This window comes from Anolis sagrei, chromosome 1, assembly GCF_037176765.1.
Source record: "Anolis sagrei isolate rAnoSag1 chromosome 1, rAnoSag1.mat, whole genome shotgun sequence".
NCBI lineage: Eukaryota > Metazoa > Chordata > Lepidosauria > Squamata > Dactyloidae > Anolis > Anolis sagrei.
The window spans coordinates 109047220-109070177 of record NC_090021.1 but is presented as its reverse complement, the minus strand read 5'-3'; the positions used below and the strand labels follow the sequence as shown (position 1 = coordinate 109070177).

The 22958-nt window shown below is 41.2% G+C and overlaps 1 pseudogene; it reads left to right on the top strand.

Moving 5' to 3' along the window:
* The first annotated feature begins 14793 nt into the window (after positions 1–14793).
* Positions 14794–22580, top strand: LOC132761779 (nuclear receptor subfamily 0 group B member 2-like; annotated as a pseudogene).
* Positions 22581–22958: the final 378 nt, after the last annotated feature.

The window sequence follows — 22958 nt, the reverse complement described above, 5'->3', positions numbered from 1 at the left end:
TTTAGATGTAGATTACGTGATAGGTTAAGATATCATTTAATTTTAGGGATATAGAAGTGGGTTGAGGGTATAGTTAAAATGCATTTAAAAACACAAAGTTTTTAAAAAAGAACTTGCCATTATACTAAATGTCCTTTGACCAGAAGCTGGCCACTTGGAGTGCCTCTGGTGTCACCATGAGAAGGTCCTCCATTGTGCACATGACAGGGCTCAGGCTGCATTGTAGTAAGTGGTCTGTAGTTGGTTCTTCTCGGCGCTCAGGAACATAAGAGAAGCCTCCCCACAGGATCATAACACATCTGGGCTTCCCCTGAGCAATGTCTTCATAGACGGCCGATTCTCTCACACCAGAAACGACTTGCAGCATGAAACTATTTTTGGGTATAATTTGGTTGTGGATATTGTTTTTGGGGAACATGGTTGTTTATTTTATGTTTCTTATTTATGAATTGGATCTGGCATTGAATGTTTGCCATCTTTATTGTGAATCCACCCTGAGTCTCCTCGAGAAGAGAGGGTGAAATATAAAGTGTTGTTGTTGTTGTTGTTGTTGTTGTTGTTGTTGTTTCAATCTGCTAATCTAGGCAATGCATTTGGTCATTGAGACAATACCCCAAAATTGCTGCTGCTGTTGTTGTTGTTGTGTGCTGTCAAGTCAATTTTGACATTTCAGTTTAGTAATTTTATGCAAAAAAGTTGCATTAAAAAGTACTGAAATACACACCCTTCTCCCAGTAAGGTAAAAGTTTTGTTTCCCCCCACCATCCCTCGCACATTCAAGAATAAAATAAGCAAAGATTTGCAAGATGTCAGGCACCTTGCCTGATGTTGATATTAATTGGAACTATGCCTCTTCATTCAGTCAAAGGCATTTCTACCAATTGCATATTCTTTCGCTCATGCAAGAAGCATGAGTGAAAGAATAAAAAAAACTTCCAAACATCCACCTGAGGGCACCCTTACACCATTTGTGAACAAATGCCTTTCTTTGATTAAATATTATGGAAACATCTTTTAATTCTGTGATTTCTGAGAATGTCTCCGTTATTGAATGGGGTTATTTAAATAGGATCATCTTGCAACAACAAAACCATTGTCCTCTTTCAAAATCTAACACCTTTGCTTATCTTTTGTCATCTTTACTGATCCTATATTTTTTATACATGGTTAATTGATGTGCTTTGAGAGATTTAATGCTCTCCTCAGAAATTTTAACTCTGAAATTATTGCTCTTACTGTTTTGTTTTTTTTTTGTCAAGTTCAGCTTATGACCCTGTGAACGAGGGACTTCTGAAAGGCTTTATTTCAGAAGAAGGAACTGGTAAAACCACATCTGAGAGTATTTCTTGCCTTTAAAAAATCCCTTTGAAATTAATGCGATCACCATTAATCGGCAGGTGACTTCAATGCACATGAACTCATACAGGCATTTGTAAAGACCTGACGAAATGTGCACAAACATTTCTGAACAACAGACATTTTGTGACACCTTCGAAGCTATCATGAAGTTTTTGTGAACTGCAACCTAGATATGTGGAAGTGTTGGCTCAGTTGACTAATTATTATTTGCATGTTTTCAGGGGTGTGGGCTTATGTGATAAGAGGGAATTGGAATGCAAAAGGTAGGAACAGTAATCAGTACCTTGGTAGTACCCAACTAGCAATTGGGTAATCATGAGAGCCAGTGTTTTGTAGTGGCTTTAGTGTTGAAGTATAACTCAGAAGACCTGGGTTCAATTTGCTGAACAGTTGTGGAAAGGAAACCCTCTGGGTAAACTTGAGCAAGCCACACACTCACAGCCCAAGAAAAGCCCATGATAGGTTTGTCAACAGTTGGTAACAACCTGAAGATAAACAACAACAACAACAACAACCATAACAACAAGTTGGCTAATAACAGATAACTCCTTGCATGGAAGGACTGATTAATACATGTAGTGTGATTCAAAAACAACACACCTACAACTTTACTCCTATTTATGACACAAGAGATAGTTGAATCTCTTGATGAATTCTTGTATGTGTGGAGGGAGACTAATGGAATGAGAAGAAATTAAAATTAAAGACAAACAAACTATAATCAATATTAAAATATATAATTATTATTTAGTTGCCAACTTAGTTATCATGTGTTGTTTTGCATTTCAGCTATTTGTCATCCCACTGATGAATTTCCACAGGGAAAAGTATGAAGTTATGATGTGATAGTAATCTGCCCACCAGGAGCAGTCAGAGTTTATAGATCCTCCTCCTGTATTGCTACAAGTTATTTAGGACCTCTCCTGATGCTTGATCATAATCCTGACCAAGATTTGGCACTGGGAAGGGTTGTCTACACCAGAAAAAAATCGGATCCTACTTCTATTCCTGTGTTGTAGGAACTCACAACATATAATAATTTTAACAGTGAAAGCACTTATTTTAATGCATTTTTTTTTAAAACCCACTTCTAACCCCCCCCCCCCCGAGTTTCTAGGAAAAAAACATTGTTTTTCTAGCGTGTCCCTCTAGACTGGTTAGATGGCGAGTAACACTATTTTAAAAACATCATAGATCATATCTTCAGTATTGAAAAGGCAAAATAAATGGTGGATTTTCCCTTGGAGCCGCCAAAGAACAGTCTATGCCTTATCTGTCAAGTACCCCTACACAGAGGCCCGTTTGCAAAGTTGCTTGCTAAGGTCAGAATGTAGCACCTAGTCATGATATCAATGGTGAAGGGGTTGGCTGCCATGAGGAGACAGGGGAGAAATGTGATCCTGGTCTGAATTTGGAAATGTTTGATCATTAATACCATGTCAGTGCAATGTATTATGTGTAGTTGTAGTGCTAAGGGGGGAGATACAGATGTTAAATACTCTTGATACTGAACTCTGATTATTTTGCTGGTGCAGACAACTTTGGAGACTTCCTCTACTGCTCTTGTTACCAATAATGGCAACACTCAATTCATTCCATTAGGTGGACTGCTGTTCAAGAAAATCTATGCCGAATACATTGTCACTGGTTAAGACAATGTGGGACTGTTCCTAGGGCCCTTGCAGACAGCCCCTTTATCCCAGGATCGAATCCCAGGTTTTCTGCTTTAAACTGGATTAATTGAGTCCACACTGCCAGATAATCTGGGATAAGCAGAAAACCTGGGCTCTGATCTTGGGATAAAGAGCCTGTCTGGAAGGGCCCCTGGTTTTTGGCATAGAGACTTAACATAGAGAAAATTCTGAGTAAACTTATAATTTACTGAGAGATCTTCCGTCCTCTTTCAGGAATGGTTCTGATAAACACATGAATTATTAGACTGAAGCAATGCAAAAAGGAACCTCTACACACCTCATGAATTTACTCTGAATGCATTGGATTCTGGTGTTTGATTTCCACCATAAACATTTCTGCTGCGAAGGACAGGTATTACAGACATGTGTTTGCAACAATCTACTTTCATCAAAGATAAACAACTGTGGCCTTGCAAAATGGTACATTGCTACAGCCTCCATCACCCTAGCCACCACCAATGAGTGAGGAATGATGGGAGTTGCAGTCTATAGGTAAAGTTAAAGGATTTCCCCTGACAGTCGTGTCCGACTCTGGGAATTGGTGCTCATCTCCATTCCTAAGCTGAAGAGCCAGCGTTGTCCATAGACACCTCCAAGGTCATGTGGCTGGCATGACTGCATGGAGTGCCATTATCTTCCAGCCGGAGCAGTACCTTTTGATCTACTCACATTTGCATGTTTTCAAACTGCTAGGTTGTCAGAAGCTGGGCTGACAGCAGAAGCTCATGGCATTCCCCGGAATCGAACCTGTGACCCTTTGATCAACAAGCTCAGCAGGTCAGTGCTTTAACCCACTGCGCCACCGGGGGCTCCATCGCAGTCTACATCACATTGAATTTATCCGATCCCATTTGAATGTATAAGCTAAACCAAATTACGGTTCTGTAGATAGGACAAGGAAAACATCCTGACCTAGATAGCTGCTGCCAATCAAAGTTGGTAATACTGGGTCCATGGAAGTTGTCATTTCACAAAGTCCTTGGCCTGTTCTGCCAAAGAATACTTGTGCCTTGCCAAATGATAACTCACATGATTCCATAGTATTAAACCATAGCAGTTAAAGTAATGGTGTCAAATTGCATTAATTCTACAATATAAGTGCACTCGAAGATACACTTTTAAGTCCAAATTTATTTTCCGCAGGAAACATTATTGCTGTAAACATCCTAGTGAGGACACACTGACTAAGCTTGCATAAACATGCTGATTAAACCTGCATAAGCTCTTGCCTGTAACAAATAGTTGTGTGAGCATTGTGAAAGGGCATCTCCAAGAAAGACTGTTCTGCAACATCTAATCCTGCTTCAAAAAGCTGTTCTCACAGAATTACTGTCAGGGTTCAGAGTCCCTTTTGGGGTTATAGGCTGCCTTTGCCTTATTTCACCTACAACTTGGCAAGAAACTAGTATCTGATATGCTCTGCCAAAAGCCGGATTAATGATGGCACAGAATCAAGAAGAGGTCAAGGATCTTGATAATGCTGTGTCAAAACAGACTCAAAGAATCATTCACACGTCTACCTCTCTGTGTTAACTAAATAGTACCTTTGATGGTCTTCTGGGCTGTTCATTTCCAGTGTTGCATCCCTCCCCCCATACAACCTTTATTTAATTTATATCCTGTCTTTCCCCCAAATAGAACCCACTTGATTTAAAACACATGAATTAAAACAAGATACAGTCAACCCTTCACACCCACTGGAGTTAGGACCCCAGTGAAAATGGGAAAAAAAACCTTGATGTACATGTTAGGGCAATGCCAGTGTTAAGCCAACCCAAAGATTACAGAATGATGACCAGAACTCTTCTTTCTTCATCACTGGTCTATGGTGCAGCCTGGAATAATAATTTGATTCATATACTTGCCACATGTTTCTTATGTGCTTGTGGCTGGATAGTAGTTATTGCATGGAAGCGTGGCAGAGCTGATAGCCGTGTGGGGAGCATTACGTCTCGGACCACCATTCAGACATAAGTGCTGAATCCAGAGCTGTTCCAAGGGCAGATTTCAAAGGGCTAACACCGTGAAGAAGATCAGGCATCCACAACCTGTGGCTCTTCAGCTGTTTGGCCTTCAACTTTCAGAATTCCTGACCATTGGACAAGCTGGCTAGGACTTCTGGAAGTTGGAAGCCAAAACAGCTGGGGACCCCCAGGTTGTGCAGGTCAGTTGTCACTGGAGTACACGTCCCGTCCCCCCATGGGAAAGTTTGGTTCTACAACCCTGTTTTTAGGAGCTCTCCCTTGCAAATAACCTGTTCCTACTTTATCTCATCCTGAGTTTTTAAAAACATTTTATCTTGCCCATTGTCATTGTGATTGTGTTTATGTAATTTTATATTGCTTAATGTATTCATATGTTTTTATGTAATTATGATGTTGTTACTAGTTGCTTAGTGTTTTTGGTTTTATTTTGTTGTAATCTGTTGTTTGGGCTTGGCCTCATGCAAGCCACCCTAAGTCCCTGTTGGGGGAGATGGTAGAAGGGTATAAATAAAGTTTATTATTAATATTACCCTGAGACTGGAAGCTAGGAGAGAAAAGAAATAAGAGGTTCTCACTTGGAGGAGCTGAAGTGCAGTAACAACATTACTGTATGACAAATTTGATGTTAGATGCATTCACATATAACTTTGTAAATGATAATTTGTCTTGTGTTATCATTACTACCACCTATATGTTGTCTCTCAAAGAAGGTGATAAAAATATTTCCAGGTTCAAATTTTAAAGAAAAAACCCCCTGTTTTGTCAACATCCTGTGACTTTGCCTATTTCCCAAATCACATCTATTGTGTTTTCTTCAATCCCCTCTCATTTTCCTCCTAGTACAGTGATTCCCAACCTTTTTTTGACCAGGATCCACTTTGACCAGCGCCTACTTTGACAGGGCCCACTTGACCAGGGCCCACTTTCACCAGGGCCCATTTGACCAGGGCTCACTTTGACAAAGGCTCACTAGACCAGGGCCCACTCTGACCAGGGCCCACTTTGGCCAGGGACCACTTGATCAAGCCTCACTTTGGCCAGGGACCACTTGAACAAGGACCACTTGACCACAACTACTTTGATTAGGGACCACTTTGTTCAGGGACCACTCTCCAACATTAGTACCAAAATGGGTAGGGCTGGTCAGCTCTGTGGAAAGGAGTGGAAATAAAATTTTAAAAAAAATAAAAAATAAAAAATAAAGAGGAAGGAGGTTCACAGACTCTGTTTTCATCCTTGTGGCCACTGCTGGGCTGTGGCCCACAGGTTGAGAACCATTGTCCTAGTAGGAACAACTTGCTGTTAATCAGATTTATAGGTAAGACTCGAGTATGAATATCCACCCAACTGCCATGTCTAGTAATTGTAATTATGACCTTGCATGTACTTGATTAAACTGCAGTATATGTGAAAGAAGGGTCTGGAGTTGCAAGTCAGTCATTCATCCTAATCAGATAAAGAGCCACAAGTAAATTGGACTTATCCAGGGGGATTCAGAATTTTTTCTACTTTCCCCTCTCTCTGTTTTTAAAGCCAAATCAGGATAGGATTGCTCATGCTTTTGTTTTCACCAGAAGCCAGACCTTTCTGATTGCACTCCAATTAAATATTAACTATTCCACACTGTTACTTTTTCTGCATCTGTTATCAGTTGTTTCCTACTAGATACTTTGAATTACTTAAGCGTGGCAGTAAAGTCATAAACTTCACAGACACGTGATTCTGTGTCCTTGAATACTTTACAGTTTGGGCAGTTTATTAGGTTCAGGCTTTCTGCTTCAGTATTACAGCATCAAAAAAGTCATTGCTGCTGGTAGAAAATGGGAGGATCCTAGATAGATTCATGATTTGAAAACAGTGAAATGCCAACTCACATTTTCTCTTAATAGGCCTTTCATTTGTGGAGTGCATGCATACAAGAAGGTTCCACAGACTCATAAATTGTTGCAGGTGCCACTTCCCCTTCATTATTTCAATATTAGGGGAAATTCTGTCTCCTACATTTTAATGAAACACCACATCTTTTGCATTCCTATGAAATCTTGTCTGATTTCAGAAGCTAAGTAGTTTTGGGCCTAGCTTGGCCCCCAGGTAAAACTAGGCACATCCAGATAGGTATAGACAAGAATATCTAAAATGTTGGAGACCCATCAAAGATGAAAACACTGGAATACATGAGCTAGTGTTTGGCTTACTATAAGACAACTCCCTATGTTTCTTATGTGCTTGTAAAGATTTGGGAAAATTGTTGCTTTTGAGATATTGGGCTCTTCTCTGGCTAGCAATTAGACGTTACTGTGCAGATATTAATTTTCTCCTGCACTGATTCTCCACAGAAGAAGAAGGAAAAGAAGTAAGCCCTATTATGGATCAAGACTTTGGTCCTTGTCTCTATCTGGGATTTGAGCATAATTTTTAGGGGTATTATGATGAGAGACCTATAAATATTTTTATTTGGGTGATGAGAATTATAGTCCAAAGACTAGGAATTTGGCATTTCTGCATTTTTATCATGTTCTGCTGATTACATAAATTTGGATCTTGTGTTACCTGATCCTTAGCTAGAGGCAGCTGAGGTTTGGGAGAGCTTTGATTATGCTTTGCTCTCCAACCGGCGAAATCACCAGACAATAGCATGTTGAAGTTAACTATGGGGAACTTTTATTATATGTTACCAATCAATCTCTCTGTGATCATCCAATCCAATTTATGATTCAACATAAACTTGAGCATGAATTTGAACCTGCATGACCACTTCATCCTCAGACAAGGGCGAGACACCGTAATTCCCAGATGCAACCCACGTGTTGCTCCCATGGGAACTCTCCAGGTAACAGGTGGAGACTGTAGCATACTCCCCCTTCCTGTGGTGCACACCAGTACCTGCATGTGCCTGCCATATGTTTGATGCCTATTTAAGACCCCCTCAACCCAATTTGCCCAAAATGCACAGTGTAGGGTAGGCGAAAAACCCCCGCAGAACATGGGGGGAGGGTTCTTATCCAGCCACTAATGGCAACCTTTGACAAATACACTGCAATGGTGGCGGGTGGGTCAACTTCTTTGGGTCAAGTGAGATGGCCTAGGTTCACCTCACCTAGGCCCCGATCACAACAAGCCCTGGTTGGGACTTTTTAACTCTTTGTCTTCCCTTTGCTGGAAGGGAGCAAAGCGCTTCCCTGCCCCCATGTTGGCCTCTTCTAACTCTGGGATTTGATTACAATGAATATGTTTTAAAGTACAATGCAACCCTATAGCCATGGGGAATAGACTCCCAAGCTTACGATGGAAACAGGAGAGCATGGATAATAGTGAATTCTATTGCAGTGAAGGACTTTCAATCGAAAATTACAAAGGGTCTCCCACTCTGATGATGCTTGGCCACATGCGTCCCACTTTTCATCTCTGAAATTTAGAGAGTCTGGCTTATAGATCATGGAGCTGTCTGTTACAGTTAACCACTCTCACCTTTATGTCATTTTATGTAACTATATTACGCAAAGAGAAATAGTTTAACCTTGATTAACCTCGATAAGGGTTTAATTTTTTAAAATACATCTGGAATCCTTAACTTCATTGGGGTGAATGAGGTTGGGCTTATTACTACAAGACCTTGGATAGTTAAGGATCTTGTGGGTTACATGTCAAGCTTGATTTGGTTTGATCTAATCCAATTCCCTAGTGCTCAGAGCAATTCCAGGGGAGGCATTTATCAATATTTCATCATGCTGCCTCATCTACTAAACTGTTCAGTAGCTTCAGATGAATAATCTTTCCCTAATAGGACTTACTTCTTTTTTTCCTCCTCCTTCTGTCTTTTATTCTTACTGGAGAGAATCAGTTCAAGAGAAAATGAGCAGCTGCACAGTAACATCTAATTGCTAGCAGGAGAAGAGCCTACCATCTCAAAAAGGCTCAAATCTTCTGGTATTGCTACAGGTGGCTTAAAAAAAAGAGTTCCAGTAGTAAACTCTGGCCTAGAGTCTTATTATGACCAATAAAACCTGCTTCCTGGTCTTCTGGCTTTCTTCCACACTGTAGCTATGAAAAGGCCACGCAATTTAAGCCTTTAACACAGAGCTATGTAAACAGTGGACTCCCTGTATGTAAAAAGGGCAAATTCACAGCACTCTATTGGAAAGAGATTTACCAGTGCAATTTTATCCACTGCAGTTAACTCTATATAGAGGAAAATCTGAGAAAGAAGGGGACTGTCTGCAAGGGTCCTTAGAAATACAGTTTAGGCATCCAAAGCAAAGGAACCGCCAAAGTTCCCAAAGGAATGGGAATGAAGCAAATGGAAGAGTTCTAGGTGTGTGTGATTTCCAACAGCTTATTCTTGACAATAGTAGAAATTTGGAGAACAGAAATAACTCTTATTTGCGGGGCAATGCTATCATTTCCCCCTCCCCCATAGTGACACTTTCGCTGATATACATTATAAGTTTGATTAGAAATCAAGGTCAGTGGTCTTACTTCACAGTGGGAGTGCAGTATAGACATTTGAGTTTGATGTGACATTTTTGGCTATGATTCAGAGGATACGAGGAGAGACTTTGGGTCAAGATTGGTCATACATATTGCACAACTGCTACCTATAGAATCCAAATGACAATTGTGGCCTTAAAAGACTGACTATGCAGAAAAGACAACTGAACCATAAGGTTGCTTATACTGTGGTAGCATCAATTAGATGCACAGAGAAGTTGTACTGGGACGGGCATGGTATGGGGATATGTTCTTAATTCCTCAAAAGCACACTGGAAAAGCCAAGTTTTTCAACTTTTACTAAAGGCTACTAGATTGGGAGCATGCCTAATCTCAATGGAGATCAAGTTCTAGAGCTGAGGGGCCACCATGGAGAAGGCCTCTCCCTCGTCCCCACAAGCTACATTTGTGACAGAGGCGGGATTGAGAGCTGGGCCTTCCCCAAAGATCGAATGGATCATGCAGGTTCATAGGAGGAGATGTGGTAATGAAGAAGGCAAATCTACCCCTAGAATGAAGCACTCCATGTTGCATTAAAGGGAATAATAGTGTTATATACTTCTGATATTGAATGGAAAACCTGGGTTGAAAACAAGCTCTAGGTCCAAGTGCATCTTATGCATTGTTATCCAAATTAGGCAGTTGCTCAATTATTACTGAACCCACAGGTTGTAGGTCTTTCCAAACTGAGATTAGCACCTGCTTTCCCCATAGGATCTGGTGATTAATGCAATGGAACTGAAGTATTTAGGATACTCCCTGAGTTTTGTTACCCTTGAGAGAGTAAAAACACTATCCGATTAATACCAAAGAAACAAGTGTTAACAATTTTATGGCTGCAATAAACAAATTGCCAGGGCTTTTCATTCTTGCTCCATGCCTTGCCTTGCTTAACCTGAATTGTGTAAACAATTGGATTTGCAAGATAAATATCATTAAGTGGAACACTTTAAAAAGTGAATTGAAATTGATTGGGAATGTCATTACCCAACATTATTTATTCTTTGCTGCATGATAGCTTGTGTTGGCAGATTTCTAACTGGATAGCATTGCACTAAAATAGAATATAATAAAATGTAATCTCAAACATCCTGGTATGAAAGTGAGTTTACAGGATTTGCTCTTTTCACAAAGATGCCACCATAGTTAAATTGGCTCCTGACACATCTGTAATTATTATCAAATGAGACTGATATCCATATTTTCAGCTCTGTAATGAACTAACAAGTGATTACATTGCCTGTATTGTGTCACGTTCGGGGGTGGGGGTGGCAAAGGCTGAACAACAATTTCTTTTGTTAAAACTTGTCACCACAAGATAATGGATGGTATTGAAATCTGACCCAAGCCATTTCACATGTGAAACCATGGACTGCTCTTGGCTTAAATATTGTGGCATGTTTAATAACATCTTCTGTGGTCTGAAGCTCCATTTATGGATGATTCCTGCCTCTGTTTTTCCCCCTTTTGGTGGCTATCTAAGCCTCATCTATTGCCATATAAAATCCAGATTATCTGTTTTGAACTGGATTATATGGTAGTGTAGACTAATACAAACCAGTTCAAAGCTGAAAATCTGGATTTTTTAACAGTGTAGATGGGGCCCTAGACACTGGGGCAAGAGAGAAAGAAATCTGAAATAAACTGAAAATGGGAAATCCAAGCCATGGTCTGAGGGCAATTCATGGCTTCAAGCAATGGTTGTTGTGCCGTTCCTGGCTTAAACCAGAAACCATTGCAATATACAAACATGCAGGAATAGAACCAAAAAGAAGCTTTATAATGGGACTAGTGGGAACATGTGTGGTGTAGTGGTTTGAGCGCTGGATTAAGATTCTGAATGATTAAGGCTGAAATCCCTACTTGATTGTGGAAACCCATTGGGTGTCCTAAGGCAAATCATATTCTCTCAGCCTCAGTGGAAAGAAAGAGGCAAAATCCCCCCCCCCCCAAACAAACTTAGTCAAGAAAAAAATACCATGCTAGGTTTGCCTTATGGCTTCCATAAACTAGATGAGACTTTAAGGCACATCCCACTTCCATAAATTAAATTTCCTACTAACTTCTATTAAGATATGCCATCTATGTTTACACCCATAGTCCATAGCATGCTCTGATAGTTCCAGCCAAGTGTCTTAAGTATGTTTACCTATGACATTCCTTCTTTTGTCTTAGACTTTCTTCATGTGCCCACATAGGGATCTGCATGCAAAAGACTGGATGGGTGGGGGAACTAATTGCCCATTCTCATGCCAAGCCTCCTGGTGTGTTTGTTGGGAGCAGATAAAAGCGGAATGCTCATTTAAAAGGGGGAGGCTCCCATTGGAAATGCCAAAAGAAAATTTGCCTGAAGGAAGTCAACTAGTACCTGCACATGACTCAAAAACCACATGCAAATCTACAGACAGATCAATTGGTACAGCTGCCAGGGGAGAGGTGAATGTCTCTTCAATGAGGGTTACATTGGGATTTAGATCATAACCTTTAAGTCTTGCACCATATGCAAAGTGTACAACAAGGGAAGTGTCAAAAGCTTTGCACTTCCAAAGGTGATTACAGAATCAGGTCATAATTTGCCCAATTATGAAGTCAAGGCAGTTTCATGTCACATTAAAATGCTCAATTCAAAGTGCTGGCATTGGCCTTTAAAGCCCTAAACGGTTCTGGCCCAAGTTACCCTTCCGAACGTATCTCTGCCTATCAGCCCGCCAGGACCCTAAGATCTTCTGGGGAGGCCCTGCTCTCTATCCCGCCTGCTTCACAGGTGCGGCTGGTGGGGACGAGAGACAGGGCCTTTTCTGTGGTGGCCCCTCGGCTGTGGAACGCCCTTCCCATGGAGGTAAGATCAGCTCCCTCGCTCATGGTGTTCCGTAGAAGATTAAAAACTTGGATGTTCGAACAGGCCTTTGATTAATCAGTGCAATGAATGTGACGATCACAGGAATTGAAATATGGACGATGAATTTTGGATCACGACTCTAGTTATGAGATGCATTGGGTTGTTGCTGTTGTGTAATATTGTGTACTGTGCTCTTTTGTTTTGAATTGTAGATTGTTGACTGTTTTTATCCTGTTGTAAACGGCGTTGAGTCGCCGGTTAGGCTGAGAAATGGCGGTATACAAAAAATGTAAGTAAATAAATAAATAAATTATATCACCCAAATGTCCATCCCTAGGAAACTTTGTTTGCAAGCCTTGCATAGAATTCTATTCCTGCTGTCATCTTTGTGTTTATTGGACTATTAAATGGCCGTTTGGTGTGACAGCAAGTTGTTGAAGTGGAGCAAGCTGGTGTATGCCAGAGTCATCTAGTACATGTCATAGTCTGAGAGACGAAAGGCTCTTCCATATGCATGAAAACAGGGAGAAACTCTCTCAACAGCTACTGCATCCATTTGCCTAAGAAAATGCACCATCTGCTGTATTTCGCCTTCATACTTTTAGAAGAAACCAGTGGCTTCAGCCAAAGACAGCCAAATGAAGCACCAGACCATGCAGAATTAGAGAAGGACTCGTCTTCCAGGTAATTTCTCAACCAACATTCCCTGGAACTCTAGCTTCTATGCGGCTTGAGACTCGTATTATGGCTTTTGAAAATATCTCAGGAAAACTCTGCATACAATTATTGTATCTCATATAATAATATGAGATACACTGGAGGAACTCTTGAAATAATTTTCAAGTCTCAGGAGACCCCATAATAAAAATGATCATATTCAGGGGTTTCTTGAGACTTGAAAATCATTTTAAGGGTCCCTCAGGGTAAAATAGCTGAGAAAAGCTGTTCCAGGCTACGAAGCCTGCCAGTTTCCCTAACCAGTATTGGATTAGCCTCTTATCTTGGCTGTGTGGTTGCTGACCATGGTCCTGAATCCAAGCCAAAAAACTACAATATGAGCTGGGTCTTGCATCTGTTTTTGTCCAGATCTATGCCCCCTCCTTCTCTCTTTTCCACATCCCTCACCTCACTTTGCTTTGTGGTACCACTTTGTGGTACCATCACCTGAGTTGTTGTTTTGTTGGGATAGTGGAATGTCTGATATAGTAGGGCATCATGACTATATCGAAAGGGGGCATTGAGGATTACTTCAAAAGTGCAGTCTTTATATGACTGTTACAACGCAAATGATACCAGGTTATTCAGACGAATCCATGCATGTTTTACACCACTTTATTGAAGACAGTGGGTAAAGTCTTCAGATGAGCTGAATGAGGGGAAGTGCAATACAAATATATTTAATTTCAAATAACAATTATGTGCCCCCCCCCCCACCGGTGGCACAACAGGTTAAACAACTGAACTGCTGAACTTGCTGACCAAAAGGTTGGCACTTTGAATCCAGGGAGCAGGGTGAGCTCCTGCTGTCAGCCCCAGCTTCTGCCAACCTAGCAGTTTGAAAACATGCAAATGTGAGGAGATCAATAGGTACCTCCTTGGCAAAAAGGTAACAGCGCTCCATGCAGTCATGCTGGCCACATGATCTCGGAGATGTCTACAGACAATGCCGGCTCTTTGGCTTAGAAATGGAGATGAATGCCACCCCCCAGAGTCAGGCACAACTAGACTTAATGTCAGGGGAAATCTTTACCTAACAATTGTGTGTTCACTCCTTTGCTCAGTTGGCCTTCTTCTTCTTCTTCTCATTTTTCAAGAATTAAGAAAAGTTAAGTCTGTAGATCTCAGTAAAATGGCAGTGTATGAGTGTAAATGTGAATAAGAGGGGGGGGGGGGATATGCTGAAGAACAGGGAATGTCACATTGGCCTAAAAAATGACAAGCTCAACAGCAGGTTAGTTCCAATCACTGCTATATATTTTACCTTTCTTGTCTGTTGCTATAAAACTATTCTGAAAAGAGAGGAGGGATACAACAATAGAACATTATTGTTTGAATCCTAGTCCCAACTAGAACAGATTCGCTGAAACGATGGAATTTATATAAGACTTAACTAATCAAGTTGCTGTTGATTCAATGCCTCTACTGTAGTTGGGAATATCAATGGGGTTTAGAATACTACGATTCATGAGTGTGCCTTCCATTTTCCAAGATGTGGATACTGAGATTAGAATCTAGCTAAAACAAATCAGTTACCCTACTGAACACCAAGGAACTCTTGCCAGATTTGCCACCTGAAATCCCTCCACGACTGTCTAGTTTACCATGTATAAAATGAACAGGTGGCTTATCCTGTTAGAAAAAAATAATTTGTATTTTACTGTTACAGTGCTGCATCAACCAGTTCCTAGAGCTGCAAATGATTTCTGATCAAAATTCCTTCCAGGAAGCAGCAATGGCTTTCCAAGGACCATTTGAGAATTGTGGCAAATGTTGCGGCCACTCATCTTCGCCCACCAGCATCCCCTATGGAGTCCTTAATAAGGAAGAGCAAAGGAAGAGTCAATGGACCCATCAGGATTTCCCTTTGTTTCCATCCATTGGCTGCCCCTGCAGAGAAAACAGACGGGTCATCCTGAAATCACCAAACATCATTTGCCTTAGAGCTTCAGAAATGCTTCTGAAAACCATCACTTTTATAAGGAAACTTCCTTCATTTTTTCAGCTACCACCAGAAGACCAAATCTAACTGACAGAACAGTGCTGGGCACCTCTCTTCATATTGGGCCTAGCCAGAGGCGGCCCTAGGTAATTTTCAATGGTAAGCAAACAGTATTTTGGCGCCCCCCCTCCCCCAAAACCAATCACTATCTATCTATCTATCTATCTATCTATCTATCTATCTATCTATCTATCTATGGGGGCATGGACAAATTTTGGCCCTCCAGGTATTTAGGACTTCCTACTGGCTGTTTGGAATTGTGGGAATTGAAGTCCAAAACACATGGAGGGCTGAAGTTGGCCCATGCCAGCCATACACACACACACACACACACACTAGCCATCCCCTGCCACGTATTGCTGTGATCCAGTCTAGTGATCTTGAAAAGAAAGTAATAAGAAAGTTGGTTTCTAATATATGTAATTTCTTAATGCTTGTGGGTAAATAGTATTTCTTGTTGTTTCTTTGTCAGTGTTGATGTAGTTCCAACACAAAATACTGAAGGGATTTGGGGAAAATAGACTCTGATACTGGAGGGGTTTTGGGGAAACATGTACAATAATTTAGATTTGCAGTACCTTCAGTCACTTCCGTTCATGAAGAAACCTCCTTGCCGCCCTGAGAGGGGTGATGGCACAGCTGCCTGGAGAGGCACTTGCAATGCTGCCCCTCTTCACACAGGAGAAGAGGCCCTGTGCTCCATCGGCTCCTGGGTATGCGCTTTGCATTCTCTTCCCCCACACGCTTTGCAACTCCGGGAGAGGGACACGCGCCGGCATTACCAGGTGCACGGAAAAAGAGCCCTCATGCAGGGAGCATGCTCTCCCTCCATCCTTCCCTCACAAGTGCGCACGTTGTCCTCCTCTCCTCCTCCTCCTTGCAGGCCAAGGGAGACAACAACGCCAGTGTGCATCCTTCTCCCAGTGTTAGGAAGTGCATGGAGAAGGAGGGCGATGCAGGGCGCACATTTCCTAATGCCGAGAGAGGGATGCGCAGCGGCATTGCCGGGCACGTGGGAAAAGAGGCCTCGTGCATGCCTCTTTTGTGTTTCATCTTGGGTGCTATCTTTGAAATGTGTCATTGTGTATGTAAACAGCTATCCCATGATCCCAAACATTTTATTTATTTATTTACAGTATTTGTATACCGCTTTTCTCACCCTCAGGAGGACTCAAAGTGATTTACACACTTCTAGTTCAAAGCACTTTGGATCATGGATACTCAACCTGTATTACATTACAAACTGCTAGACCGGCTGTTAGGTATTGTGGGAGTTGAAGTCCGAAACACCTGGAGGGCTGAAGTTTGCTCTTGCATGTGCTTGACCCAGAAGCAGATGAAGAGCCCTCCTTCCATCCAACTGCCACTGCTTTGGCCTTGGAGAAACAGGTGGCATGTGAAACCATGGAGCCCTTCCAGACAGGCCCTATGCTGCATTATCACAGAGTGTTTACGCCCTACACCACTGGAAAAATTATACTGCCTAGCCGGTATTGCGCCACCTGACATCCGCCGGGAAGTGGCGGCCAATAGTGAAAGGACCAAGGCAGAGACATCTCCAGCTCATCCCTTGTTTGGGTATCAGCCAGCACGTCAACGACTTAAATCTAGAAATAGTTTTCTAAGATCTACAGAGACACTCGCTGGAACACCTCAGCAAGCGAGAGTCCAAAAGTGGCAGCCTCAAACCCAGCACCTCAGCCCATGGCTGATACCAGATGAGAGACTCCCCCCTGGGCACACAGAGGACTGGGCGACCTGGAAGGCGCTGAACAGACTGCGCTCGGACACCACGAGATGCAGAGCCAACCTTCAGAAATGGGGCCACAAAGTGGAATCCTCGACGTGCGAGTGTGGAGAGGAGCAAACCACTGACCACCTGCTGCAATGAACCCTGAGCCCTGCCACATGCACAAGGGAGGACCTTCTTGCGGCAACACCAGAAGCACTCCAAGTGGCCAGATACTGATCAAAGGACATTTAATCAACTACCATACTCACAAATTTTGTAATCTGCTTGTTTTGCTTTGTTCTGTTAGAAATGTAACATAATTTGACTGGTTGTTCTGACATGACAAATAAATAAATAAATCCCAGGTTTTCAGCTTTAAACTGGATCATATGAGTCCACTCTGCCAGATAATCCAGGATAAACAGAAAACCTGCAATCACATCCTGGGATATAGGGCCTGTCTGGACAGGCCCTTCATCCCTTCCCACACTGGCATCCCTTTGCCTTTGTGTCATCTTTTAATTAAATTATACACCTAAGGGCAGGGGAGCATTTTGTTGTTGCTTTCCTCGTACAGTGACAGTGTTACACAGTTGGTGTTCTGCAACCACTGCTTCAACCATCCATGGTTTGAAAACATTTTTTTTTAAAAAAAATCCCAAAGCAGTCTTTGATTTTGCCACTTTGTACTGTGGAAATATAAATATAGAGCTCCATAGTGTCTCGTCCAACAGCAGTTGGGATTGAGCCCTGGAACTGATGGAAGGATAAGTGGAAGGACAAGGGTTAGCAACCCAAAAGACGCTGCTGCAAAATGTAATTGCTAAAATCCAAAGTCAAAATATTATCCAAATTTAAACTATTCAGCCAGCAATGGAAAGGAATCACACAGGATCATATTTTTGCAGTCCATAAAGTGTGTTGATGACAAATAAGGTAAAGGAATACTGGGGAAATTAATATAAAGCAGTGTGTATAAAGGGACATTGCATTTGGTAATCTAATGCAGGCTTTAAAAGGTTTTAAAGATCAAGTCAGGGTCTGCTGCAGTTTTTAGTTTTGGATGTTTTTTATTGATTTTAACTGAATTTTTAAAATACCAATGATATTTAATTCCATTTTAATGTTTGCATATTTGTGGATTTTAAACTGTACTGAAATGTTTTTAATCTAAGCCAACTTGAGTCTTGGGGAGAGAAAGCAGGGTATAAATAAACATAATAATGTGTTGTGGAAGGCTTTCATGGCCAGAATCACTGAATTGCTGTGAGTTTTCTGGGCTGTATGGCCATGTTCCAGAAGCATTCTCTCCTGACATTTTCCCCACATCTATGGCAGGCAACCTCAGAGGAACAAGATCTGGCTACCAGTACCCTCTAAAATAACCCTCTAAAATCAGAACAATAAATAAAGAGCAACACTAAAAAGGGGGGGGGGGAATTCCTGACATGAAGCAATCAGGGCCAGTTAACCGCTCCCAACAAAGGATTCCTGGGCAGCAACTAGCTCGGCTTCGAAGCTGCAAGGCCATTAAATACTCATCAAGATGACCAACTGCAACATCCACACTTACCTCAAGCAGACATGAGTTCTTTTTCCCACCCTGGACATTCCACAGATATACAAACCCCACTTGCCTAGTTACAAACAGACCTCACAGCCTCTTGAGGATGCCTGCCATAGATGTGGGTGAAACATCAGGTGAGAATGCTTCACCAAGCACCAAAGAGCATTCTGGACTCCACCAATAATAGAACTGAACCAAACTTGGCATACAGGACTTCCATGACTAACAGAAAATACTGGAGAGGGGGTTGGGAAAAATAGACCCTGACATTTGGGAATTGCAGTTTACCAAGCACCAAAGAACATTCTGAGCTCCACCAACAATAGAATTGAACCAAGCTTGGCATATAGGACTTCCATTACCAAATACTAGAGGGGTTTGGGGGAGGCATGTACAAAAGATGACATTTGCAGTACCTTTTGACCAGGCCTCCTTGCTGCCCTGAGAGGGGTCCAGGCTCAGCTGCAGGGAAGGAAAGGGAAAGCGAAAGAGCCTGGCTGGCTGCCTCCCTCCTGGCAGCACGTGGAGGGAGGGAGGACTTCCCTCTCGCCTAGTGGGCGGGGCCTGCGCTTCTCCACTAGAAGGCTGTTGAGGGCGCATGGGGCCTGCAGGAGGAGGCGTGGCCTAAGGACAGAACAGCGCCCCCTGGCAAAAAAAAGTATTCCGCCACCGCTTACTTCGAGTAATGGACGGGCCGGCCCTGGGCCTAGCTCAAGAAAAGGTTGATTTTGAGTTGGAAGAGATCTCAACTCCTAGCTTTTTGAAAATGATCCTTCTTAACAAGACTCTGACAAATAATGAACAACTAAAAAATGAACTTTTGGGAGTGTCGCTGATGGAAGCACAGAAACTAAATTTTTTCCTGGGGAAATTCTGGGATTCAAACATTTGTGCCAAAGAATACGCTTACCTCAAAGGAATCATTTTTTTTTAACCCTGGTAAATTCAATTAGTGCAACAGCTATCTCTGAATGAGATAGGTAGGTAACACATATATTATTTATGTTGTTGATTAAGATTTAAATTGTCTGTTGAAACAAAGGTGCTAGTAGGAAAGGCATGCAATGTATACTACACAATTGATATGTAATGTTACTCCTCCAATATGAGAACCAATTTCACTGTGAAAATTTGGCATAACAGACACTTCAAAATGAACTTTCAATACCAGAATCATTTTCAGAGCCTTGGGAAATGGCCATGTAGATAAAAATCTTCATCACCATCCTCCTCATTCAATAATACAATACAGTGCAAAACTTTATTATGGTCACTGACCAGCACAGAGTGGGGCACAAGCTCCGCAATGAAGCAGTTATTAAAAATAGATTAGAAAACAGTTAAAAATTACAGTTCAAAAACACAAGCCAATGTAGCAAGTAGAGAACCGGGGGGGGGGGGGGGGCATTAAAAGGGATGGAAGGGGCACATTACAAGTCTAGCAGCATTTCAGCTGTAACAGGTTGCTCTAACTACATTCCCAATTGGGTGTTGCCTTGCGGGGTCGATCACCATCCCTCTAATTTTAAGAGCTGCAGCACAAAACTTAGCAATACTGTAAGTTATTGTAGTGCTAGAGTCCGAAAGCAGCAGGGTGGAGAAATATTTTTCGGTGTGCCCTGGATAGTTTAGAAACCTTGGTGTAATGAGATTAATCCTAAGGTCTCTCAAATCTTGGACAGTAGCCTCGAGAGCACTGAAATGGACTCTCATAAGTTACCAATGGCCTTTGATTGGGACTCCAATTTCAGTGAGAACCAGTTGCATTATTTTAAAAGGACTCCATTTAAGGAGTGCAGCTATTGAAAAATAGCAACAAATCAAAACTTCGGATGTTGTCTCTCCAAGACCCTCTTTTGCAAGAAACAACCAATATTCTAAATCAACATCAAGAGCACTGTAAACTTCATTTATCAAATAAGTTGTGTTGCTTAAGTGCAATTTGTTTGGTGCCAAGGAAACAATCACTGTGAGTACTCCATACTCCTCTTTAAGACTGCAGGGAGGAATATTATTTTTGCCTTGTAGACAAAAAACCTGAGAGCAGAGGAAAATGTGCCAGTAAATATCACCTGCAGTTCACATGTGTGAATGTCCAAGCATCCTGCTGATAGGGCACTGTTGGGCCTCACTCTTGGTTTCTGCCTTTTGGGACTGCTGTGTATACATCCTGAATTGATGGAAAGTTCATTTTGTTTTTGAGATTTCTTACTAACCAATCTAAGGCTCTGCTGGAATGTAGACCCCACAGAGTCCTCTGAATGCAAGAGCCTACCTGTTTTCTTCTATGTGAGCAAACGCTCTGCATACCAAGTAGGCAATGGGTATAGTGTGCATCAAAGCCATCATAGGCCCCTTTTACACTGCCATATAATCCAGTTTCTGATCCTAGATTATCTGCTTTGAACTGGATTATAGGGCAGTGCAGACACATTTAATCCAGTTCAAAGCAGATAATCTGGGATCAGATACTGGATTATATGGAAGTATAGATCCAGCCATAGTAGCAACACAGAATAATGAAGTGTATCAAGAAGATGGAGCACAAAATCAACCAAACTTCATGAAAATAATTTGTTCTTCATTGAATCAAGTCACTGACTGGGGTGGCTACTTCAATAAGATTTCCCAAAAGGAAAGATTCTATCTAAGTAACCTATGCAAAATCTTTGAAGCACTATGAGAAAGGATTAAGGTTTGTCCATGTAAATCATTTTTTTTAAAAAAGGTACAATGCTTCTGATGACAGAGATGCTTGTCTTCCATATTTATAACCAAACAAAGGTATTATTATTATTATTATTATTATTATTATTATTATTATTATTATTAGAAACAAAGCAAGGTGAGTCCACAGCAAACAAGCTCACTCTGGTGGCTGTTGTATTGGATCACACGTTAGACACTTCCCAAGTATCTAGGGCTGTGTGATGTATTGGTGAATAATGCATGCAGATCCTAGTAAGGTGGCCTTTTGCACCTGGCAGATGGTAACTTTGTCAGTGCCAATTGTGTTTAAGTGCAGGCCAAGGTCTTTAGGCACTGCACCCAGTGTACCAATCACCACTGGGGCCATCTTTACTGGCTTGTTACAGAGTCTTTGCAGCTTGATCTTTAAATCCTCATATCATGTTAGCTTTTCTAGTTGTTTCTCTTCAATCCTGCTGTCACCTGGGATTACAACATCAATAATCCATACTTTGCTTCTTCTTCTTCTTCTTCTTCTTCTTCTTCTTCTTATTAGTAGTAGTACTATTATTATTTGAAACACAAAAGATTAGTACACAGCAAACAAGATCACTATGCTGGCTGTTGTATTGGATCACACGTCAGACATAATAATAATAATAATAATAATAATAATATAATTATTATTATTAATATTTTATTTATTCCTATCCCGCTTTTCTCCCAGATCAGGACCCAAAGTGGTGAACAATATGTAAACAAAACATTCAATAGCATAAAAATAAACATAATCATCAGACCAAAACATATTTGATAAAATAAATAAATATGAAACCCGCAACACACATAGTACAAAACTAGCAAAAACACAATTTAAGCATTCAATAGATTAAGAACTCCAACATGGTATTGCCATGTTTCTGCATAATGTCCTGTCTTTAAGAACCAGTACAACAGCTTCAAGAAAAACATATTTCTTGGCCAAATTTTTGATTTTATAGAATTCAGTGATCTAAAATACTGTCATTCCTTTACAGACTTCCAGGACCTGAAATGCCGCATCTACATCCAGGCTCTTCAACTGGAAGCACAGCATACTCTGATGGAGTTCATCTCAATGATTCATTGCAGGAATCTGGGGAGATACACTTGGCTGATGGAACTGCTCGGATTTCTGAGGAGTTTCCAAATAAATACAGTTGGAAAACTCTTTTTCAAGCCCTTCTTGGGAGACATCAGTTTAAGCAACTTACTTCTAGAAACACTTTACAGAAAATAGGGTTTTTTAAAAAAAACTTAGATGGCCTATCAAATAATATGTTATAAAGGGAATGTGGCTATCAAGCTTTTAAAAAAGAAAACACAACTACATTAGAAAGTACTGTTGAGACAAGGGAAGATAAAACATTATACATAGTCTAAAAAGTCAGAGAAGACTGTTCTTCTGAAAACTGACATAGTGCCACATTACCATTTTATACCGGTACATCAAGCACTGCAGTGCATCAAGCACTGCTACCACCACAGGACTGAGTTGTACAATTATTTATTTATTATTTGTTTATTATTTATTATTATTTATTTATTATTTGTTTCCGCCCTTCTCACCCCGCAGGGGACTCAGGGCAGATTACAGTGTACACATATATGGCAAACATTCAATGCCGATTTGACATACAACATATACAGACATACACAGAGGCTATTTAACTTTTTCTGGCCACCAGGGGAGCTGTCGCTTTCATCATCCATCTGTGACACTGATGAAGTACTTCCACATTCCCTGCATGCCTTTGTTGGAGTGCTTTGCTGGAATCTTTTTTATGGCCTCATAAATTAGTTAATTTAGCCTCCCCACACAAGGTGGTACCTAATTTTCCTACTTGA